This window comes from Callospermophilus lateralis, chromosome 10, assembly GCF_048772815.1.
Source record: "Callospermophilus lateralis isolate mCalLat2 chromosome 10, mCalLat2.hap1, whole genome shotgun sequence".
NCBI classification, from domain to species: Eukaryota; Metazoa; Chordata; class Mammalia; order Rodentia; family Sciuridae; genus Callospermophilus; species Callospermophilus lateralis.
Window position 1 is genome coordinate 33,248,322 of NC_135314.1, and position 27,015 is coordinate 33,275,336.

The window sequence follows — 27,015 nt, forward strand, 5'->3', positions numbered from 1 at the left end:
TGATATGAATGCGCACTGAAATGAGAGTACAATACTATTATCCATTACTCAAAACATAAAATATTTTGAAGAAAATATAACAAAACAGGTATATGGCTTGCATGGAACAAATTGACAAATATAGACAGTAGACAATCATACAGTGTTAAGAGACTGGGAGAGTCATCATAGATAAAAAGCTTACTCTTCCCAAACTGATACACAGAATTTAGTAGATTTTCTATTAAAATCCCAGCAAACATTTTTCAGCTATGGAAAGAATTATCTTAAAATTTATATAAAAATGAGACTAGAACTGTTTTTATTTAATGACAAAGAATGATGAATTGGAAGGAATTAGTCTTTTTTACTTCAAGACTCATAAAACTATAGTAATCAAGATTATGCTTTGTTTGTAGAGCCAGACACAAAGATCAATGGAACACAGACTAGAAAATTTGCAAATGGACTTATACAAACTTGTTCCCTGATTTTTAAAACCATTTTTGGTGCCACGTGTACATTACCACCTAGCTACATCCCCAGCCCTTTTTATTTTTTATTCTGAGACAGGGTTTCTCTAAGTTTCTTGGGGCCTCACTAAGTTATGGAGATTGTCTCAAACTTGCAATCCTCCAGCCTCAGCCTCCTATTAAAGGGGTGTGCTACTGCACCAGCAATACAAAAACATTTTAATAGAGGTATATAACCTTTTCAAAAAATGGTCCTGGAGGAACTGGACATCCATAATCTAAGTAAATAAGTAATAGATAAAACTTAGGCAACATTTTACATTTTAAACAAAAATTAAGTAAACATGTATGGTATATCACATATGAAATGTAATAATGTAGATAGAGCTTTTAGAAAAAAAGGAGAAGAAAGACTTCTGGATATTATAGGGTTAGGCAAAAACTTGCTAGAATTTGTAATGAAGGTATGATCTATAAAATAAAAAAAAAAGATCAGTAAGGCTATTTTATAATGAAATTATTAAAAAAAAACCTTTTAAAGTTAAGTTTTGCTTTGTGAAAGATCCTACTAAAGGGATAGAAAATGATGTATGTATTTGTAGAAAGTATTTTCAAGCTACATATCTAACAAAGACCTAGCATCTAGACTACATCAACAATTCTTAGTTAAGTAAAAGAAACCATTCAATTAAAAAATAAGTAATAGACATGAACAGAAGTTTCTGTAAATAAGACATGCAGATTTCAAAAAGGTCATAAAAATACTCAAAACATTGGTTATTAGAGAAATGTAAGTTAAAACTATGAAGTATTACTACATACCTATTTGAAAATTTAAAATAATAACAAAAAAGTAAAAAAGTTTAAGATAATAATAATAAAAAAATCCTAGAAGTAATGTTGAGAAAATGATTACAAATAACATTGTAAATGGGGATGTAAAAGAACACAGCCACAGTAGAAAATATTTTGACAGTTGACTGGAAGACTAAACATATAGTGCAGCAAGTGAGTTCTGGTGGGGGAAAAAAAAAACATGAAAAAAATCTCGTTCACTGAAAAACCATACACATATATTCAGATCCTCTTTGTCTATAATAACTAAAAACCTCAAAAAATTTGTCATTCTCCAAAGAGTGAATGCTAAATAGAGTGTAGTCCATTCATTCCACAGATTGCCATTCAATGATAAAAAGGGAGAAATCACCACCTTGCATGGATCTCTGTGAAATTGTGCTGATTGAAAAAACAAATCCCGACTTTAAGACTGAGTATATAATAGTATGATTCTGCTTACATGTATTCTTGGAAGGAGTACATCATAAAAAATTATAGAAATGGAGAGTTTCCAGAGTTCACAAGAAAACAGGATATGGAGATAGAGGAGTGAGGCTACACGAGGACAGCATGAGGAATTCTTGTACTGAGGAAAGTGTCCCTGTGTCTTGATTATATCAATATCTTGCCTTCAATATTTTACTACTATTTTGCAATATGTTAACATTGAGGAAAACAATGTTAATTTTTAAATTTAAATTTAAAACGATGTTAAATTTTAAACTTAAATTTTATTATTATTTTTGATTTTAACTACAACATATTGTGTAGTAAATACTACAGGAGATCTCTGAATCATCTTGTAAAAACTGCATGCAAAACTACAAATATATAAAAGGAAAAAGCTTAGTTAAATCTCGTGGTGTTTAATTATTTTAATAAAAAAATTTTATCCTCAAATATTTCCTCTCCATGAAATTTTTAGTATCAGTCTTAAAAGCTGATTTCCCTAAATTTGTTTTTTGATTACTTATTGTCAAGAGCTGACCTTAACTGGATAAAGAGAACCAAATTAGCAGGTGTGTGAATACTTAATTAAAACAATGAACTAAAATTAAATAACAGCCAAGACTTTAGTCACATAATGTAAATAAGAGGCTTAATCAGAGACACTGCTGGTTTGGTTTCTCTGTCTGGGACAGGTTCAGGGGTGTATTGGAATGTTGGAGGTATTAAAATGTTAATTCCTTCAGAGTCCTTTCTCCACTCTTATCAAGATAACCTTCATGTGTTGCTAAAGTAACCTGTCTCAAGGTTTGTCCCTCCCTACAAGGACTTGTTCATTAGGATCCTTTCCTGCCCAGGTCACTCCCCATCAGCCCCTCTCATCCATCTTTTTCTCACTATTTGGCCATCCCATGGAGCAAATCCTGGGCCTAGTCATTGTATGCAGCAAAGAGAGAGATAATGGGAAGAGAGCAGACCAAAGGAAGCTGAAGACCTATAAAAAAGGCAGAACACCCTTGCTTCTTGGGATACCAGTATACTAGCTATGGTGCCCTTCTCCCTTCCAAGAGGAGTCTATGTTACTATTTTTTAAATAAACCACACTTTACATGCTTGCCTAGGTGTGCTTCTGTAATGTTATATTTCAAGATGTGAAGAAGTCACCAATAACAGGCAGTATCAGTTATATGGCCACTTTAACAATATTAATTACACCAATCTATTAACAAGGAAAGTATTTTCTACTTCTAGTGTTGTCTTATTACTTTGCCTTTACATATGAGTTGGTCCTTGTCCCTTCAAGTGTTTTTCTATATTTTTGATTTTAACTACAACATATTGTGTGAAGAGGTTCTTTTTAGTTCCTTTCTAGTTTGAGTTCTAAATCCTTCCAATACTTGTCTATCCATTCTATTCTTAAGATTTTGGTAATTCTCTGCTATTATTTCACCAAATATGTTTTCCTTGCCATTATCTCTATCTTTTTTACTTCATAAAAACTAATGAGCCATAAATTTAGCTTTTTAATTTCATCCCAGAGATTTGTATATTCTGTTCATAGTTTCTAATTTTTCTTTACTGATGTCTCAATGTTCTAATTCTTGTATTTATTTTTAAGCCCCAATTTATTTATTCATTTAGTTCATTAGTTATTTCTGGAGAAAGGTTTATTTCAGGTTCATAGTTCTCAGGCCCTGGTCAGCCAACTCTATTGCTGTGAGCCTAAGATAAGGCAAAACATTATGGAAGAAGGGCATGATAGAAGAAGACTGCTCAGTTTATGGTAGCCATAAATGAGAGAGGGAGAGGGAGAAGGAGAAAGAAGAGAGGGAGGGAGAGAGAGAGGGAAAGAGAGAGAAGAGATACAGAGAAAAGATATAGTCAAATGGCATAGACCCAGCAACCTGCTTCTTACAAACATGTCCCATGTATACTTTCTACCTAATAGTTCATTAAAATTATTAACCCATCAGATCGATTAATCTAATGATTGGTTACAATGCTCATAAGACAATGTTTTCACATTTTTTAAGGATATTTTAATATCCAAGCCATAACATTTCTTCTCTGATTCTGAAGATCTCATGTCCATCTTACAGTGTAAGTGTATGTAGTTCATCTGAAATATCCTCATAGACTTAACAGTTCCAGCATTGTTCAAAAGTCCGTGTCTAAAGTTTCCTCTAACACTCAACACAAGTTCTTGGCTGTGAGACCCTGTAAAAGTCAAAAGTAAGTTATATCCATCCAATATACAATGGTATAGAGTAAACATTTTCATTCCAAAATGAAGGAATCGGGAATAGTAAGAAGGGATGGAACCAACACAAGACCTAAGCCTAGCTAGGAAAACAAGCTCTAGATTTCCACATTTAGCATCAGGAGTACATGGTAGTTAGGTGTGATCTCCAAAGGACTTAGGTACCCAGCCCCTATGACCCTACTGGTTGCAGACCAAGTGGCCTCTGCTGTGCTTCCTTCCTGCAGTCTTACTTGGCAGACATTCCACAATTCTTTCATCTTTTCATTTTTGGGGTCTCCTTTCCAGCTTCAGCTTCACCTTCACAATTTTATGCATTACCCTCTCAGGGATTGTCTGTTGGGATTCCAACCCTACTTGACTTTTACAGCACTACATGGACAATGGCAAGGTCCGCTGTCATTTTGGACAGCAGTTGAGCCCCCTTGGATCAATCTGTGGCAGCTTCTGAGTGCCTGGGTAGACAGCACAGTGAAATAAATCATGGGAAAACAACTACCTGGGCACCCTGTGTAAGCAGGTTGCCCCCATGTGATCTTAAGTGAGTTTCTAATTAACACTTTGAGCCTGAGATGGGTGTGGTCCTGTTGATTCCTGAGGTTCTCTCAAGATATCATTACTATAGTCTTTATGCAAATTATTTAGCCTATCTTTAGTGCTGTTAATCTCTTCAGCAGCAACACCTTCTTTGGCCCCACTTTTACATGTGTTATTCTGGCCAACTTCAAGCTTTTTAAATTTTTCTTCTCTGACTTCTACTCTTGGTTATCACAGTAAACTTGGTTAAAAGCTTTTAGCAATTGCCAATTCAACAAAGCAAGTAGTCTATTACCTTTTATTTCATTCTCAAAGAAAATATTAGGACATGGACAAAATGTAGGCAAATTATTTGTCACAATACAACATAAATGGCCCCTTGTTCAATTCTCAGTAGAATTCTTATATCTGCCTGAAACCTCATCAACCCAGTCTATCACCTAATCAGCATTCTGGTCTTCTGAACTCCCACCAGAATCAGCCATTAAGCTATGCTTACAGCATTCTAAGGATTCCCCAGCCTGTATCTCCAAACTTATCCAAAGTCCTTTAAACCAGTTCCAAAGACTTTTGAATGATATGGTCAACTTAGTTCCAACAATGTTCCCTCTTGAGGAACAATTTCTGTATTAGTGAGCTCTTCAATGCTGTGACCAAAATACCTAACAAAAACAAAGTAGAAGAGGAAAATTTTATTTTGGGCTCGTGTTTTGGGCTAGTGTCAGTCCATTTTTGTGAGACTCCATTCCCAGAACCTGAGATTTGGCAGGATATTATGGCAGAAGGGTATGGTGGAGAAAACCTGCTTAACTCATGGCAGTTGGGAACCAGCAAACTTCCATCTAAGTAACTTTTAACATTTTCCCTTTATCATTGTTTTTGAGCACCTTAGCTGTGGGAGAACAACCTTGCACTTGACTAAGTCATACTCCCTTACTGGGTGTTGAGGTGCTGAGTCACCGAAATGTGGCAGAGCTTTCCCCACCCTTCTTGGGTTCCAGGGTCAGTGTCTAGTGCATGGGTGTGTCTTTCTACAGCCCCATGGATGAAGTGATGCTCACCTGTTCCTTTGTAATATAGCCCCTTGCCCTGTTTAGGATAGAATCTTCTATGGAAGTGCCTTGTGTGTGTCCCCTTCTCTTACTGTGCCCTTGGGTGTGGCCTACCCAGGTGTCAGTCAACCTGCTGACAGTGGACATCATGAAGATAGACTCACCCCCCCAACTGAAACCTGACCTCTTACCTCATTTGAGTAGCTTCTCCTCAATAAAATGGATCAGCTCATGCTCTCACTCTATCTCTTCCTGAGAACCCTTAAGGTCAGAGAAGCTGTCACAGCCACCCCAGTGAAAAAGGTATTTGTGTCTCTTGTGTGGTTATTTTGCGCAGCCCAGTCAGCCCAGTTTAACTACAGTAACCCCTGAGCCTTTTAGTCACGAGGACAGAAACCCGGCACTTAGCTATGATTTTTGATGCATTTCTATGCACATTTATTGTGATTTAGATTTATTGGCCCTCTTAAAACTTTGGATTTATAATTTTAATAAAAACTGGAAACATTCAGTCATGAAATTTTCTCTCATTTCTTTGAAGGCTCTAATTTCATGCATATTAGCCAGTTGATATTTTCCAACGTCTTGTTGATCACTTTGTTTCACTTTCTTTTTCTTCTTCTGTTGCTACTTCTTCAAATATTTTTTCATCCCCAATGTTTAATTTCATCTAAATTATTGTCATATTAGAAACTATAGTTTTCATTTCCAAAAGTTTGATTTATCATTTAATGTTTTTTTCAATGTCTATATTTAATTTTTAAAATATCATATAGATGTGCAATAACTTTTATTATTTTTTCTTTTTCTTTTTTTCTTTCTTTCTTTTTTAACCAATTCTATCATCTTTTTCCATTCTGTTTTAATTTGGTTGATTTTTCCACCCTCTGCATTATGGGGTCATATTTTTTTGCTTCTTTGTATTTTCATTACTATGTCAGTGCATGCAGATGTTGTGAACTTGATCTTTTTGTTCTCTATATTTCCTATTCCAAAATATATCATTGAGCTTTGTTCTTAAATGTGGTTAAATATGTAGATTGAATTTTATTTTTTCCCCTTATTTTAGTAGTTATTATGTTGGATCAGAGAGTCTAGTCCAAGGCTAATTAGTTTTCACTAGTGTGTTAGAACATTTTAAGTATACTCCCTTGTGTTCTGTAAATTATGAAGCCTTCCCTTGTGAGCATCAGGAATTGTTCTCTTCAGTCCTCCTGGATAGTTCCTGTGTTTTCTGGTAGTTTCACTACATGCAATCTAATGATCAGCATTCAACTGAATACTTAAGGGAACTCACTGAGCCTCTCTTTTCCTGTATCCATACTATATAGTTTGGTATGCATAGTGTTTCCCAGAGTTCACATGTAACAGCTTGGCCTTCAGAGGGGCATGGTTAGGAGGTGCTGAAGACCTTTATAAGGTGGGGACTTGTGAGAGGTCCTTAGGTCATGAGTGGCAGGCAGTTCCTTCAAAGGAGATTATTTCAGGGTTTGTTTTGTTTTCTCTTTTTTTTTTTTTTTTTTCCAGGCTCAAGAGTTGGACAGTTTTTTCTCTTTGTGGTCCTGCCATGCTACACTGCTTCATTACAGGCCCCAAACAGTGGGCCAATATATCTTTGATTATAACCCCCAAAATAAAACCAAAACTAAATTTTTTACCAATTTAAGCCAATTACCTCAGGTATTTCATTATAGCAATGTGAAAAAATGACATATATAAGGTTGGCAATAAGAAGTGCAATAATTAATGTGACTATATCTAACAATCTGGAAAAACTTTTGGAATTTGTTAAAGAAAGAATGTGGGGCTGGGGATGTGGCTCAAGCAGTAGCATGCTCGCCTGGCATGTGTGCGACCCGGGTTCAATCCCTAGCACCACATACCAACAAAGTTTTTGTGTCTGCCGAAAACTAAAAATAAATATTGGGATTCTCTCTCTCTCTCTCTCTCTCTCTCTCTCTCCCCCTCTCTTTAAAACAAAAGAATCTGGAAGTGTTTGAAGGATCAGGCTAGAAAAATGTAAAATGCCATAAATGGAGCTTGATGGGTGATTCAGGTGAGGTTTAAGAGGACCAGAATGCTGATAGAAAGGCAGACAGTAAAGGCTTTGCTGATGAGATTTCAGATGGAAAAATAAATCTATTGGAAATAGACTAAAGGCCATTCTTGTTAGTTGTGGCAAAGAATTTGAATGCCTTTTGTCTAGGTCTTGATACTGTCTGGGAGACTGAACTTGAAGGTAATGGACTAATTTACTTTGTCTAGAAAATTTTAATTCAGCAATGCATTGAGACTGAGGCATGAGTAATCCTGACTGCCTTCAGTTAAATTGGCAGTGAGGATGAGGAGCAAAAGAATTAGAGTGGAAAAATTTGAAAAATTTACAGCTTGTCTAGAAAAATAGCAAATGCAAAATTATGGATGAAGAGGGTGAAATTGTTAGCATTATTAAAAAGAAGTGTTTTGTATAAGGACAATAGAAAAGATACCCTGAGGACAATTCAGAAATGAGCAAGTGCTCAGCCATCATAGGATCAGAAATATAGAAGTGCAAATTATTTCAAAGACATTCCAGGGGGGGATATTTACAGAAACAAGGCTTGGGTACCATATGTACCCAGGGTTATATCAGGATTTGTTCCCACAGGATTCATTTCCCCATTTTCAGCTACCAATGCAGTCAGTCAGAGGCCACTGCAGCTATGAATTGAGTGGACTCAAGTACATCTTACACTGACAGGAGACCTTGGCATTATCCACAGGATGCTAATTTTGCAGCAATACAGAATGCTGGAGTTATGTCCAAGGTAGATTCCATGGGGATTTCAAAGGGAAGCCTGGGGTTTCAGGCAATGTGTAACCAAGCTGCAGTCCCTGCAGGCAAGTCCCCAAGAGAGCAATGTTAACTGAGCTGGGAGTAAAGCTGAGGAAACAGTGGAGACTCAAAAAGGTTGAGATGCCAGAATTATGCAATGCATGCTGAGGGAATTGCATGCAGCCTGCATAGTCAGAACAGTAGCGTGACCATTCGGGATGTAACTTGCACAGACCCTGCCCTTGGGAGCCCACAGAACACCACAAAGTGCCCTGGGCACATGGGGCATGGAACTTTAGGATTTAACCTTTCTCCTTTATCTCATCCTATTCTTCCCATTTTGTATTGGATTGCATAGCATATGCCTGTTGTATCAGCATATCTTGGAAGCGTATAACATTCTTTTTTTTTCTTTTTTTTTTTTAACAAAGGCTTACATCTGAGTTTTCCTTGAGGTTTGGAGGAAACTTTGGGCTTGGACTTTTGAGCATTGCTAGAGTAGACTTTTGGATTCTTGGGAGAGGAATGGATGCAATTTACACTGTGAGATGGACATGAATTTTTGGTGGGCCAGAGTTAAAATGGTTGTGAAATGGGTAATGTATTCTGAAAGGTTCATATACTAAAGGGCTTGGTTTCCATATTGCCATCACTGAAAGATGCTATGGATCTTTATATAATGGGAACTTGTGTGAGATTCTTAGGGCACAAAAAGTTTGACCTTAAAAGGGATGGCTGAACCGTATTCTGTTCCTTTACATTTTGCTTCCTGGCTCATAAGGTGTGCAGTTTTGCTCTTTATACACCCTCTGACCATGGTGTGCTAACTTCTCAGAGAACCAAAGTAGACTAGACGATCCAAAATTGTGAGTCCAAAGTAAAGCTTTCATCTTCATAAGTTAATTATGTGAAAAATTTTGTTATAGTAACATGAGGCTGACTAATATTTTGTGGCTTTTTAATATTTGTAGTTTATCTTGCAACTCTATCTACGCTACTTTGTTGTACTCTTAGTATTAATTTTATCTCCTCATATTATTGTGATCCATGGGCTCTGTCTACATTCTTCCTCCTGGTGCTAGTTCTAAAACACTCTTAAGGCAGGAGTAAATATTAGTACTCACCTCATTTGTTTCTATATATAAAATTTTAATATGTTTTGCTTCTTGATACCCACTGTCTTGAAAACTGTTGTATTATATATCTTCTGTTTTATTTTACTTTGTTTTTTTATTTGTATATTTAGACAAGAACATAAATTTTACTGTTTTTACTCTATTTTCACTAGAAGCAAAAGTTTAAGAGAATTTTTTTTTTAAATTAGAATAATCAATGTAATCAAGAGAACAAAAAGATTAGAAAATGTTATTTGATATAGCCATGTGTCTTATCAACTTGGGGATCAAGGACCATGCCACCAAGATGAGAAATATTGTGCATGTCATTAAAATTAAGAAAGACCAAAGACATAACTTGAATGAGTTTGAAGAAAAGCCAATGCTGTAATAAGACTAAATTTTTCAACTTTAAAGATAGTGTAGTGTGTCAAAGGGTGAAATTCCTAACAGTGCAAAGTGGTGGCTTTAGCCATTCTAGCAGCATGGTATCCTGAAGATTGTCTTGTCATGCTGGAAGGTCAGGCTCAGAAGACTCACTAGAGAGGTTTCTCCCTACAGAGAGGGAAAGAAAGAGTGGCAGAAGTTTTCTACACACTGCAAAGGTGACTTTGTTCTCAGTGTGAGAGCAGGTGGTCCAGCTCTCCAGACTGACCTTGCTGTGAGCCTATCTATAATGCTTATGCAGGGAGCAGAAAGGAGAAATTGGCTATAGCCTTTTGATTCCCCCTCATGACCTGGTAGCATGAATATAGTGGTGACAGAAGGAAAGGAAAGAGGGACAAGTAATATCAAAACCAAGCTTGTCTTCGTAAATAATCTTCACAAGAGGCAAATAAAATCATGATGCAATACTAAACTGTTTCTTGAAGTGGGATGAACAAGGGAAATGAAACAAAATACAGGCACAACAGAGTTGTAGATAAAGGTTCATTTTGTAAGAGTTTATCATGCTGGAGTCAATTTCTGTAGGTTATTGCCTGTAAAACATCTTAAAAATCTGGGCCTGATTTTTTTTTTGTCAGTTTTATAGTGCAGAGACTGTAAATAAAACATATTACTGAATACTATTAGTACAACTATCAATGTTTGTACAACTCATGTTTTTGTTGAATAACATACACTGTCTTTCTTTTAAAATGATTTTTGTATATTGACCAGTAATTAAAATGAGTTTTGATTATTATCTTTCCTTTTACTCTGGAAATTATACACAAAAATACAGATTAGCAAAGACATACACATAGATATGTATGCATTCATTCATGCATGGTTATTTTGTGTGTATTGAAATTGCTTTAAAATGTTAACTTCTTGAACTCTTTTGTATTTCCATTTAACTTCTTTTATTCAAACAGATGACACATTTTATTGCTTAAAATTTTTGCCAGTACCTTGTTACCTGTTTTAACATTTGATCTTTTTTTTTTTTTTGTAAGTTTAACTTCTCTGCTGTTAAAGATCACAAGGATGCATACAGTGACATTTATGTGTTAGACATCTTAGAACCATATTGCAAAAGCTGTTTTTAAATTCTCCTCTTAAAGTTTTTTTTTTTATCACTGTCTACCCTGTATTTAAAATTTATGCTAGTATTCATGGTTTCTCTATTATTTATTATGATTTATTTTTATTGTAAGTGCCTAATGATTATACTCAGTTTTTCCACTAAAAGTTTTATTTACTTTCCCATAGAAAAAAGTGATTTTGCAGTGAACATGTTTGAACCAGTGATTTCTGTCTAGTCACTAAAATATACACCAGTGTAAATTGGCACATGATCCACAATTTATATATTAGAAATTAATGTCATAATATGTTTAGGTAACAGAAGGAAAATAAAAGCATCTTTCATTTGAGAAGATCATAAACCTCAAAATTTAACATGGCAAGCGATTTTTTTTTGGCTGTGTTTTAAATTATTTAAGCTGTATATATATGCGTAGTATCAGGTCCATTTTGATTTTATTTCCTACTGTAGTGTTTAATAAGTATAATAGTAATATTAACAATAAAACCAGGATGTACTCAATAGAATTTTTAAGAAAAACCTGTAAGATAAAGAGTGACCCAAGGGATTGAGTCACCTGATTCTAATTTCAACTTTGAAAATTACCTGGGTGACCTCTGGCAGGGTCTTTAACATTTCTGGATTTCTACATAATTGTGCTCAAGTGCCTAGCACAAAATCATAAAGCAGTGGGATTTTTATGGTTCTTTTATGTAAATTTATGATATAATACAAAAATATATCTCCCTCCAATTGATTTGCTTTTCTCAGGATCAAAACAGACTGGGAAGGTTTGGGTTTTCCCTGACAGTTGACATAAATAACTTAGGTTACCAACCCACACTGACTTCTGGTGGCACCCAGAATATCAAGAAATTCTAATTGAAATGACTCAACCACATGGATAATTTGTACAGGCTTGGATCACTATAAGAATTAACTTTTTGTTCACTTGGTATGTTTTAGAACTGAGTAGAAAAGCTTTTCCTTCTTCTTGCTTTATTAGTCTAGTCCTTATTTAAATTAATGAGTTTATTCTGATTAAAGTTTTATTTTGAGAAAGGTAATGAGTTTAAACAAGTAGATTTCACGTGAATCTTGTGATCTTAAAGCTTGTCCACCACATATAAAAATATACTGCCATTTTAATAACACCCATTATGTCTTATTTTAAATTGAACCACATAAAAATTCTGTCGCATGATCATTTTTGGTAGTGATTAAAAATGTTAATTTCCTGTTTAAGTAAATATGATCAGAGACAATAGTTTATTACACAACTTTCCGAAAGACTGTTGCTTCCCAAATTATGAAACATTATAATATTATTTGTTTCTAGTTGTATGTGAAAAAATAATATTCTGGCATTTCCAACATTATATAGAATATTGGTTTTGTGGCCTTTTTGCATAAATTGAGATTATTTAAATATGTGTTCATATTTTATTTTTTTAGACTCCCTTTCCTGGAAAGGTTTTGATTCTCAATGGCACAGCAGCCCCTAGTTTCAGGTCGTCAGATAGTCACATTGGCTCTGTCAGGCAAAAGGCTAATGAGTCTGAGATGGTCCTAAAATAAGGACTAAAATGTTTGGGAGGCCTGGCAGATAGCATTAAATAAATGGGAAATAATCAGCTCTAGAGCAGTTGATTAGGAAAGAGGGCAAATTTTACTTGCAAATGGGACAGTTGGCAGGTTAACCTGAGCAGATTTCAGTGATATTGAAATCTCATAATGGTGCTTTGTGAATGCTTGCTCTTAAGATTTGACATTTTATAATTAAATTACTTTGCGCATTGTTTCTTTTTGGTGTGATCTACTGCTTAAAAAGAAAACCTTTAAAAAAACTACCAAGATGATTTCAGTCCATTAACTTAAATAAATATTGTTATCTTAAAATATAATTCTCAATCTACTTCCAGTTTACTCTTTGCTAATCAGTACCATGTCTACCAAGTTGCCTTTATATTTTTTTTTCCTTTAATAGCCTGGTAAATAGTAATTTGAAAAAATATTATTGTTGTACATTCCTATTTAGGTCATCCTAAATGTGAGAGTTGGAGTGGAATTATAGTAGGTTGTTGAAGTACTTGTGTTATAAGGTTATATTTTGAAATTTCTAATTGACAGATAAAATGCTGATTGTATTTGTGAAGAAAATGTTTTTGGATCACTAGAATAAAGTTCTTACCCTCATATACCTTATATACGATGGACGAGTTAAAATTTGGAGAAAATTATTCAATATTTATTTTCTCATATAAAACAGGTGATTCAATTTCTTGCTTATCACAAAAATCATATAATGATTATGAAATTAGAACCTGAAAATGCAAATTTTCTTATAATAATATATAGCTAAATTGAGATATGACATTATTTTAGGATTTTCTTTGATATGTTATGAGTAAAGGAAATAACTTGTGTGATTCTGCACCTGTAATTATGTGGAATTATGTTAATTACACTAACCAGAATGTGTTGAACATTAATGATTAATGATAAAAAGAAAAGATCATAAAAAGTCTAATAAAATTCAAAATTGATCTAGATTGAATGTTTTTACACCAAATGAACGGTATTATGCCAATATGTGGAATAATTAAATTCTAATAAATATAGCAATATGGATAATGATCAATTTTTACATTCTACTATAAATTTCAAAACATTGATATCTTTACATTACAGAAGATAAAGTAAAGCCATAGTACATTGTGCATTAATTAATGATCATGTGGTTGTCAATGTAATTATATCTATCATGTTTCTCAGGACTAAAGCACTCAGGGTCACTCCAGGTGAACTGGGCTGCATAAAGTCATCACACAAGAAATAGAGATAACTTTTCTTTGGGTCCTGTGATGGCTCCTCTGACCTTAGGGGTCTGTGGAAAGAGAGAGAGAGAGCGAGAGAGCACATGTTGAACTTTTTTTATTGGGGAGAAGCCATTCAAATGAGGCAAGGGGTCAGGTTTTGCTGGGGTTGAATCTAGCTTCCTGATGTCTGCTGTCAGCAGATTGACTGACATCTAGGAAGTCCACACCCAAAGGTAGATCAGAAGAAGGAGACTTACAAAGGGCTTTTCTATGGAACATTCTATCCCAAATGCAGCAAAGGGGTAGAATTACAAAAGAATAGGTGAGTGTATCAGAAGACTGGCCTTGCTATTCCAGCTGGGGAAAAGACCCAGTCATGAGTCATGGCACTTCTGTGTCAGACTACAGTGATCTTTCAGATCCCCGTGGTGTATCAGGACTGGAAGGCATGGCAACTCAATATGGCTCCCCACATATATCAACTCTTTTATTTCTCATGAGAATCCTGTGGCAATAATAACTGTACTAAAATTCAAATTTTAGAGATGGTTTACCAAACTCCCAATAGTTTGTAGTAAAGGAACTGGAATTATAAGCTTGATGTTTTTTTTTAATTTACTGAGGAAAAGTATTAGAATAAAAGATATCAATATCACTTATATGAAATAATTATATGAACTAAACCTAGATATATTTATAAAGTAAGTTATATTCCAGATATTAATATCTGTCTTCCCTTTCAAAGTTTGAATTCCACTTTTCCATTTGAAAATCTCAGTTCTAGGTTGTAGTTTCTTTTCTATAGTCTCCATTGTTTCTGAAAAGTCACCCAAGCCTTCCACCTGCCTAAATGCCACCAACTGATTCTTTTACATACCCTTAATGGGAGGAGAATTTTGCTTTTCACTGAGGGAAAAAAATATTTAAAAATTGAAGCATGAGAGGGATGTAGCTTAGTGCTCTTATGTTTACCTAGTGTGTTTCAGGTTCTGGGTTTGATCTCCAGCACCAAAAGCAAAAACGAAAAAAGAAAACACATATAGTAGTTTCCTGGGCAAGGTTTAATGCTTGGCTTCCTTGTTCAATTGCAAATATTTGATTTATGTATTTTTTCTTGTATCTCAACCTCTATTACCATTTACAAGTAATTAAATATTGAGAATTTATTATGATTTTTATGCTCCCAAAATAAGAGAACTGAATAATGAAAAATTTTAGGGTGTATCAAACATGAACATCTTAGTGGAATTTCTTGGTCATAAAATTTGTTTTCTTGTGCAAAGAGGGAAAAAGTATTAAATAGATTAAATTTGTAGATCTTATTCTTTATCTGCTACCTGTATGGAAGTTTCCTTCATGATTTGTCATCTGAAAATTTTGTAACAGTCAATATGGAATTATTAATCTTTACTGACTTCAGAACACAGACAATACTCTTCAAGTTGATCATTGTTATTATTAAGAATTGACCAAAAGAAAATATTCAACAAAAGAAAAACATAAAATAAGACAAATCAGCTAATAAACTCAGTTATTGTCCTAAATATATTTGTATCTAACACAATGGGAAAGTATGCAATATTTTTAATACCAATAAGGATTATCAGCTGGGTATGGTGGAGCTTGCCTGTAATCCTGAGGCTCAGGAGGCTGAGGCAGGAGGATCCTGAGTTCAAAGCCAGTCTCAGCAAAAGAGAGGCACTAAGCAACTCAGTGAGACCTTGTCTCAGAATAAGAATACAAAATAGGGCTGGAGATGTGGCTTAATGCTCAAATGTCCCTGAGGTCAATACCCAGTATTAACCTACAAAAAAAAAAACAAGGATTATCACATCTTTATCCTTACTTGAATCTGTAATAGCAAATAAATAACGTTTTTTTCTATATAACATTACACTATGTGTGTGTGTGTATCTGTGAGTTGTAACTTCTAGATGAGAAGATGTACTAAATAAGAAAAAAATAAAAATTAATGAGAAAAAAATGAATGTTGGTGATTTACCTAATTAAACAGTGTCAATCAACTAATTAAGATCAATTCACCCCCATTGTCTGATAATTATTGTTTTTGAGACCACATTTGGTAATTCTATAAGATTAGAAAAGAAATGGTTACATTTGATGCAAAACTAATAAACCAGTTATATTCCACCAGCATCTTAAAAATACCTAAAAGTAAATATGTACAATGCTTTCTTAATAATAATGCAATGGCACAGAGAAATAAGAGAATAAGAACGGAGGATATATAATCTATATTCCCAATAAAGACAAGAACAAACAGTATGGCATATAGTAATATTGAACTTCCCTAAAGCTCTACATTTGCAGTTATTTTTTAAAAAGAGTCTGTCAACAGTCTTAGTGTGCAACATAGTTTCATGTGAATACATTCTGAGACACTATTGAGCAAATTATTGAAGAAAGAATATATTTTTCATATACTGGTATGTCAAAGGTAAAATCAGAATTTGACTTTAAATGTACACTTCCTCTGAGATATTTTAATCTGGCATTGAACTTATTTCCACATATTTAAATATTTTCTTCCATCTACCATGCATTTTCAAAATCAATTATATGCAAAGATGAAATAAAATAAGACCTCTAACATACATTTTTGATAAAAATAAAACAACAATTCTTGCAAGAACTCCATTTTTCTAAGTACAACCAAGTTAATGACTATGGAAGCACATAAAATCCAAGCATGTGCTGTTCAAAATGTCAAGATTAGTAAAAAGGAACAAAGTGAATATAAACAGTATTCCTAAATCTGCAATGACTTCTGGGCAGAAAAATTTATGTAGCTACAAACATTTCCTTTAGAGTAATTAAAACAAACATACAAGCAGTGTGCATTGGGAGACTGCCTAGAAAACAGAACAAACCATTATTCATATCTAGGATGGTTAAGACAACATATCACATACTTACATTTTCATTCACATTTTTGAAGAAGTTAGTCATTTTTTCTTAATTGGATAATAAACACACATATATTCTAGTATTTATATATATTATGAGATTTAACATTTAAAATAGGCACTGATGGAGGTTCTGTAAAAAATTAAAATATTGCTAAAATATGATTAGATATATAACTGAATTCAATAATTATATTACTTTATGTAAAGTGAAATCAGTATGTTAGACAGTCATCACTATTCACAGCACTATTCCATTTCCAAGAAATGGAAAAAAAAAAAAAAAACTATGTCTATTAACTGCTGAACAGATTTTTTTAAAAATTGGTACATATTCACAATGGAATACTATTCATCCATAAGAAATAATGGAATCCCGTCATTTGCAACAGCATAGCAGGAATGGAAGCTCATTTTATTAAGTGAAATAAGTAAGTCACAGGAAGATACATAATATATAATTTCATGCATTGTGGAGTCTAAAACTATTGATTTCATAAAAGTTGAAAGTCAAATGGTGATTACCACAGGCCAGGAAAGAGTATGAGGGAAGGAGGAAAGGATAAAGATGTGTCAATAAATATCAAATTACAGTTAGATATGAGAAATGACCTCTAGGGTTCTATTGCACAATAGAGTACGTATAGATAATAGTGATGTACTATATATTTCTAAAAAATAAAAAAAGGACTTTGAATTATTTTACCACAAAGAAATTTTAAAAATGTTGAAGACACAGATATACTGATTTGAAAATCATGTAGTGTTAAACATGTATTGAAATATCACCGTGATATGTAAAATTTTATGTCAATTAAAAATAAATAAGGTTTAGAATTATGTATTTATGTATGTATGTGCAAGATATTTTGAGGGGAAAATGCTTTCAGGGTGAATTTAATTTTCTAAAATGTCAGATATGTCACATTTTCTGAAATACTAAACAGTCTTATAATAATCACAATACTGCTAAAGTGATTTTAACATTAAGTATTAAGAATCTTTTTCATTGGGATATCAGGAAAGTCTATAAATTTTCTTGTCATCTGTTACATTGACTAGAAGAGCTTTTTTCACAAATATGCCTTTGTATCTTTTTTTTTCAAATTTCAATAAATCATGACAATTGTATATGACAGGAGGCAAGCATATATTCCCTTCATGTCACAATAATGTTTGGATTTTAAGAGGTGTAAGTCAATGTCACATAGACTGGGTATTCTATAAACACCTTCATATATACAGAGAGTTTTCATTTCAGAAGTCCTCCTACATATTTCAGGTAAAAAATTAAAAACAAGATATTATTTAGTGACTTTCAAACCTCTTCAATTTAGCTAATCATCAGGAAAATGTTTGTTATTTATTGTATTGAATATAAAATAAAACATTAGAAAAACTTGATATTCATTTTTATTATTTTTTTTTTGTATTTTAAAACCATAAGATCACTGCTAGATTGTGTTCTTGCTTTTCTGTTACTATACATGTAAACAGTGTTACTTGAAAATCAAGATTATTTTATATGTAACTGGTGAGTTCAAAGCAGCCTTTGATAACATGTAACTCTATAAATTACAAAAGATATTATAATATTAAAGAGTGTTTTCTCAAAAGTTTTGAAATTGTCAAACATTGAAACTGAGAGAAGTGAAGTGATTTGCCAAAGTTGAATAATATATATTCCACTTTTATTTTTCCATTTTCTTCATTCTGATAAAATAAAATTTCTGTTATGTCCAAAATTTAATGGTAAGGACTACAGGATGAAGGATAAGAGAGACAAGAGAAGTTAACTAATAACTGTGTGTCAAACAACAAAACAGCATCTCACATTCCAGCATTTATGTTGAAACCTTGACTTACAACACCAAGCAATTGACCACCATACTCTGCAACCTCCAGCTTGTGAATGGACTTTTTGAACTGTTAATTGATACATCACACAAGGATCAAGTATCTCTTTTTATGGATAGTCTTCCTACAACAAAATTTCCCTATTTCATGTAATTCTGCACCCTTCTAATGTACACTCAGTATAAATAACTTAATCTTTTCTTCCCTAAATGGTCATTACAGAAGTGTTCTTGGCTATGAGGTACAGTGACCATATTTCTACCAACTAGCAGCCTTGCTCCTGGGAGTTGTGGAAGCTGTGTATGTCCCTTTCTGCCTACCATTTGCAATAGCTCCATTAATACTTTTATTAAACAAACAAAAGAAAGCACAATCTCAAGAACTTTGGTTTAATGTGCTCAACATCAAACTAAAATCTCTCTAACCTTTCCCTGGCATCTCATAGATTCTCATCAACTCCATTGTGAGAAATATCACATTACAAACCCCTGAAAGTCCTGCTTACTGCTCTGGATTCCTATTGATTTTATTACAAATTATAAACATTTGACCAAATGCTAAACTTTCCTACCCAATGTGATTCCTGAGGCTCTGTCACATGTCAGTTCCTATTCTTCTCCTTTTTTCATGAAACTCCAACTACTTCGTGCACTTGTTTCTTAAATATACAACACACATCTCTATTTAGGTCTTTTCAACTTACATTTTCCATCCTTATTGTCATTTATTTATATATTCTTTTATTTTCTATATTACCATGATAGATTATTAGATCTACAAACTCAGTACTTTGTTTATTCCATTTATTCCTCTATCCTCAGAGTCTAGATGGTCACAGATAAATATTAGGCATTTAATATTTATTAAGGAAGTGAATGGTTTGCAAAAGGAAATAATTTATTTAGATTCAGCTGGTGTCTTGATATCACTAAGAGTACATATTTCAGAAATTGATAACAAAATATTAAAAAAGAATCATCCAATTTATATTTGAAATGCCTTTAATTGAAATTTATGAAATGCAATAATAATTCTGTTAACGTTATACAAATAAGTAGGTAACATGTGTTCTTCCTATTTAGACACAAATAATAACTTTACAATATCAAATTTAAGACTAACCATTCTTGCATAGTAAATTTATTTAAACACTAATGATTTTTTAAATATATATTGTATGTTCTTTTTAATGAGTTAGTTCTCTTGTCAGATTCTGTTTCGTTGTTGTTGTTGTTTTTTGTATTAAATGAGAAATTATTAGAATAGTCTTCTTATAACTTAAAACAAGGAAAGAACCTCCAAAAATGGTGGAAAAATAAACAGGTATCTCATATTAAGAATTTGGTTAGATATACTTATAAAGATTTATTTTAATCCAGTAATTTTTTTAGCTGATAACTAAACTGAAAGAATTTTAAAATTTCTATAAAATCTAAAGGATTATACTTTCAAGTGAAAGTATTTTTAGAACTCAAAAGTAAGTATATGGATTTCAACTGACAGTTTTAGTCCAAAGACGAAATATTGGGAGGAAAGGTTGAATTTTTTTTTTCATAATCATCCCCTTCTCTGTCTTTCACATCACCCCACAACAAGAAGCCATATTTAAAACTTTGAAAGAAAAAAAAAAATGAACGAAAAGCCTCATGCAACTTTTCTTCTCACATTGCTCCATTCCTTAATTAGAAAGCTGACTTACAGTATCGATCTTTTGTTGCCCTTTCTACAGACACATATTCTCTGGCTATTGGATTTTACCAATCTTTTTTTTTTTTTTTTTTCAAATTTCAATTTGGTCTAAGGCAAATTTGATTTCAGATTGTGCATATGAACCAAGGTAAAGATTGGAACTGATCAGAAAATGTTTCTTAAGTAAATAATTACACCGGAGTCATTTGGGGAACACATATAATTGGGAAACCTTTATATGTATGTATTCCACGAAGGGATATAGCTCATTTTTATTTTTGTATGTTACCCTTCAAGAAAAATCATTAGCATGCTTGAAACATTACTTCACCACAGGAAAGCATTTTTAATATAGAAATTGGTGCTTTTATGTGCAGCCCTGAGGCAGAACCACCAGACATACAGGAACACAATACTTGCAACACATTCCTTAAAAAAATAATGCTGCTGAATTTCTATATATAGACATTTGAGACCAATAGTAGAAGAATGTGAAGGAATATATAGAAGATAACTATGGAATCTAGATGCAATTTTTTTTTCAAAATAATCTAAAAATGAAAGTTTTACAAACAACCTTATAGCCTGAGGCACTGATTGAGGACAACTTATGATTTACCTGCTGGTATCTATTGTTTGCCTCTGTTCCTTAAAAACTAACTTCTGAATATTTTTACCATGTAGAGAACATTTAATATTGTTGAGAACACCTATAATTTAAAATTCCCAGAGAGTAATTCTAAAAATATATTTAATTAAAAAGACTTTATAAATGATATGACTTATTCAGAATGTGCTGAGCCACATACAGAGGAACTGGATAGTAAGTATTGTCAAAGTCAAAGCTAACTTTTTTTTTCCCCCAGACTGCTGAAAAAACTATTTTGGCCATACTGCTCTGAAGTTTAATTTTCCTTATAATATAGGAAATGCATAAATTTAAAGCATGTTTATTCATACAAATATCTGTTTTAAAGTCCTTGAATGGACTTGATTGTCCAAACAATCTCTAAATGTGCACCCCCCCTCCTTTTTAATTCTTTTTTCAGAATTGCATTGATTTACCTGGAATTATTTAATGTTGTGGCTTTATGTTTGGGATAAGAATCTAATTCTTATTATTTAATTAAAAGATACTTCTGCTTAAACTAAATGACTCACCTTCTAATAAACTCTTGAAGAAAATTCAGAGATATTTTTATTTTTAATATTAGATATGTATTATTATTAATTTTATTATTTAATAGTAATTACAGCATTGTGTAAAATGGAAACAATTAAATATTCTAAGTGTTTAAAATTAAGAAATTGTTAACATTTTACTAGGCCTATAAATTAATAATATGTATGTATTAATATAATATTTTTAAAAAATCATCTGATACCTTATTAAAATAAAATAACAGACTCAACAATTGTCTTTGCATATACAATATATAATATTATGTTTAGTGTTACTAAGCACATTTCAGTAAATGATCTTATCTATGTAAACACACAATACCACACCCATATGAAGGAGTATGCATAGTATGTGTGTACATATATTTTTTGAAATAAACTTTTAAAACACTTAACATAGAGAAATCAAGATAAAATCCAGTATTGTAGTATAATTTTGTATTTAAAAAGTTGGAAAAATGTATTTAAATTGTAGAAAGCAGTGAAGTTCACTTTGGAAGATTAGAATTCTTATATTTATTTATTTTTTTTTTATATTTATTTTTTAGTTTTAAGTGGACACAGTATGTTTATTTTATTTTTATGTGGTGCAGAGGATCGAACCCAGTGCCTCACATATGCTAGGCGAGCACTCTACCAATTGAGCCAGAAGTATTTGAGGGCTATCTGTGTTTAGGCATAAGATGCTATATCTTGCTAAGTAAATTTATCATAACCCTAACCCCCCCAATAAGGAATCTCCACACTTAATGGCTCGCTGGTGTTACTTCACAAACCACTCCCTCTGGCATCCAGACTTGTTTACAGACTCTAACATTTCTCTGGCAAAATGCCAGGAGCCATCCTGACTTGTTTATAGACTCTAACAAAAGTTAAAAAAGCAAAAAGAGAAATTCTTCAAAGATAAGAAGTAATTCACAAAATTCAATACTTCTAGCTGGTCACAGTTGTGCATGCCTATAATCCCATCACCTCAGGAGGCTGAAACAAGAGGATCAGGAATTCAAAACCAGCCTCAGCAAATTAGTGAGGTCCTACACAAAGCAGTGAGAACCTGTCTTTAACTAAAATATTTAGAATGCTGTGAATATAGCTCAGTTGTTAAGCACCCCTGGGTTCAGTCCCTGGTGAGAGAGAGAGAGAGAGAGAGAGAGAGAGAATGCCTGGGGCTTGTGTATATATATCCATACATAAAGCAGTGTGTCCAAGAAAATTGTTATGCAATTAGCAAAAAAACAGGGCAAAGTCATGACACATGTCCACTGCTTTGAGGACTGGCACTTCCACTCTAGGAAGTAAAATCTCAGATTTCTTGGATTCATTTTACTAACTTATTTAGAAAGATGATTCTCTGCTAAATAAATTACTATGCAGTCTTCAATTTGGGGAGCAGGGAATCTATCTCTCAGACACATAGTGGCAATTCAGTTTCTCAATGAAAACTTTCATAAAATAAACAGCTGCAATGCACAGAAAGAAAATTAAGTATAAACTTCTGCAGCAAAGGCTAGAGCTTTGTCCTTTGTATGCTAATAAATTCTGTTTAAAAATGGAGGAAGTTTAATATTTCTTGTACATTATATGACTTCATGTCTAGAAAATCCATAATAATCAAATGAAATATGGATGTGTTTAATAAAACAAATACAATAATAGTTAAGCACAAACCAAAAGGAGTTTTACATAGATTAACTTACCAGTGAGAATATATTATGTCAAATATTGTTTTCAAAGCCGCAGTTGATTAAATGATTCAGTGCAATGGAAAAAAAAATGTATGCTATATATGTTAATATGGGTAGAAAATTTGACACTCCAAAGAAATACAAAATATCAAAGGCATTGACAAATTTCTAGAGTCATATAATTTGTCAAAATTGAATCAGGATAATATACACAATTTAAATAAATCAATTTCAAGTGACAAAATAGAAAATGCCACCAAAAATCTACCAACCAAGAAAAGCCCAGGACCAGATGAATACACAGCCAAGTTCTACAAGACCTTTAAAAAGAACTAATATCAATACTCTTCAATTTTATTTCAGGAAACAGAAAAAGAGGGAACTCTTCCAAGCTCATTCTATGGGGCCAATATCACCCTGATATCAAAACTAGGCAAAGACATATCAAAAAAAGAAAGCTTCAGACCAATATCTCTAATGAACACAGATGCAAACATTCTCAATAAAATTCTGGCAAATCAGATACAGAAACATATCAAAAAGATAGTGCACCATGATCAAGTGAGATTCATCCTAGAGGTACAAGGTTGGTTCAACATATGGAAATCAATAAATTTAATTCATCACATCAATAGACTGAAAGATAAGAATCATATGATCATCTCAAAAGACACAGAAAAAGCATTTGACAAAATAAAGCACCTCTTTATGTTCAAAACACTAGAAAAACTAGGGATAACAGGAACATATCTCAACATCATAAAAGCTATATATGCTAAGCCCCAGGCCAACATTATTCTAAAAGGAGAAAAATTGAAGGCATTCCCTCTAAAAGCTGGAACAAGACAGGGATGCTCTCTTTCCCCACTTCTCTTTAACATAGTTCTTGAAACACTGGCCAGAGCAATTAGATGAAAGAAATTAAAGAAATACACATAGGAAAGGAAGAACTCAAATTGGCACTATTTGCTGAAGATATGATTCTATACCTGGAAGACCCTAAAAATTTCACCAGAAAAAAATCTAGAACTAGTAAATTAATTCGGCAAAGTAACAGGATATAAAATCGACACCCATAAATCAAATGCATATCTGTATATCAGTGATAAATCCTCAGAAATGAAAATGAGGGAAAAAAACCCATTTACAATAGTCTCAGAACAAAAAAAATAAAATACTTGGGAATCAATAACAAGAGGTGAAAGATCTATAAAATGAAAATTACAGAACCCTAAAGAAAGAAGTCAAAGAATACCTTAGAAGATGGAAAGATTTACCTTGTTCTTGAATAGGCAGGATTAATATTATCAAAATGACCATACTTCCAGAAGCACTATACAGATTTAATGCAATTCTGATCAAAATCCCAATGACATTTCTCATAAAAATAGAAAAAGAAATCATGAAATTCATCTGGAAAAATAAGAGACCCAGAATAGCTTAAGCAGTCCTTAACAGAAAGAGTGAAGCAGGTGGCATCACTATACCAGACCTTAAACTATACTACAGAGCAATAGTAATAAAACAGCATGCTATCGGAACCAAAACAGACTGGTAGACCAATGGTACACAACAGAGGACACAGAGACTAACCCATAAAATTACAGTTATCTTATATTAGACAAAGGTGCCAAAAACATGCATTGGAGAAGATAGCCTCTTCAACATGGTGCTGGGAAAACTGGAAATCCATATGGCACAAAATCAAATTAAATCTCTCTCACCATGCAAAAAACTCAACACAAAATGGATCAAGGACTTAGGAATACAACCAGAGACCCTGCATCTAATGGAAGAAAAAGTAGGCCCTAATCTCCATAATGTGTGATTAGACTCCAACTTCCTTAATAAGACTTCTTTGTCTCAAGAATTAAAATCAAGATTCAATAAATGGGATAGACTGAAACTAAAAAGTTTCTTCTCAGCAAAAGAAACAGTCTGTGAGGTGAATAGAGAGTCTACATCTTGGCAGCATATCTTTACCTCACACATCAGACAGAGCACTAATCTCTAGGGTATATAAAAAAAACTCAAAAAGTTAAAAATCATAAAAAGCAAATAACCCAATCAATAAAATGGACCAAGGACCTGAACAGACGCTTCTCAGATGATGACATACAATCAATCAACAAATGATATAAAAAATGTTTATCATCGCTAGCAATTAGAGAAATACAAATCAAAACTACTTTAAGATTTCATCTCACTCCAATCAGATTTGTAGCTATTATGAAGACAAACAACAATAAGTGTTGGTGAGGATATGGGGAAAAATACACACATACACTGCTGGTGGGACTGCAAACTGGTGCAGCCAATATGTAAAGCAGTATGGAGATTTTTTGGAAAATTGGGAATGGAACCACCATGTTTCACAGCTATCCCTCTTCTCAGTCTATACCCAAAGGACTTAAAGACAGCATACTACAGGGACACAGCCACATCAATATTTATAACAGCACAATTCACAATTGGTCATTTAAAATGTAGCTCCTGAGCATTTGTTCATTCATTCACCTAGGCATCGTTCATTACTTTTTGTATGCTTACAACAGCTGCCAAGACACTAAAGTTCAAATGTCAAGCAAAACACTGGATTCTAACATTATAAAGGTTATAAAAACAGATTCCATGAAATCTCTTTTTATTGAATTGCAGATACTTTCATTTCTCAAAATTAATTGATCTCACTTAATTTTCTTTTGACTTCTTTCTCCAAAGTCTATATTGTGATATAAAACATTTATCTAAACTTTTTTTAAAACCTCTTGATTATAGAGTACATTTTCAAATTTACAACAGTATCAGATAAATATGTTGCCTGAGTTACTATTCCTATGAAGCTGTCATAAATGGTATACTCTTCAGACATACCCAACAAATATTACTAGGTTACATCTGGAAGATGCAGTACTCATTTTTTCACACCAGTTATCAGACTGATGTACCTTATCCCTAAGATACTCATAAATAATTAGCTGAGCTCAAATACGGAGATATTCTAGATTGTAAGATTATTTTGAGCATATTTAGTCCTGGAAAGATCAAGCCAAATGGGATAAAGTGTCATGCACAACACTGATAGACATACATCTTATTGACTCTACCTATGTCCAGAACTGCTACCTTACCGATGAGTAGAGTGTTAAGAGTACTTTTAGATAGAAATGTGCCCAGTGTTTATAGCTTCATAGTTAATTTCTAACAACCAGATGATCAGTATATGTTGGTATGATCACCTGTGATAGTTTCTGTAAAGATTCATAATTTTTAACACAGATAGAATATATATTTTATTTGTGGTACTGGGGATTGAACACAAGGCCTTGTGCATACAAGGCAAGCATTTTACCAACTGAGCTATATCCCTCAGCTCTAGAATATGTATTTCAAACATCTTTTTCAAATATATTATGTTTTAATACTTAAACTATTAAAAAGAGTAAATGAAACAAACCTTTTAATTTCAGGATGACCTTTTTTCTGTCTTAACTAATATGCAAAGGAGAATTGGAAGGACTCTTTTATAAAATATCTCTTATTCAATAAAATATAATGTAGATTATCTTATTAATTGCAGTTCCTAAATTTTTGAACTTCATTTTTCCTATTGCTCATAAGTTATAATCTCTGTGAGCAAATCAGAAAAGGACAAGCAGAGTATATGTCAATCTACTTGTCTCCATGATATAGAAAGATGAAACACTATTTCCTGTGTACACTGAACAAGCCAGAAATAATAATAAAAACAAGGAATAGGGATAGTTATTCACCATAACTTGGATTACTGTCACTGCAAGTGAGAAATGTTATTTTCACTAAACCTTCTAA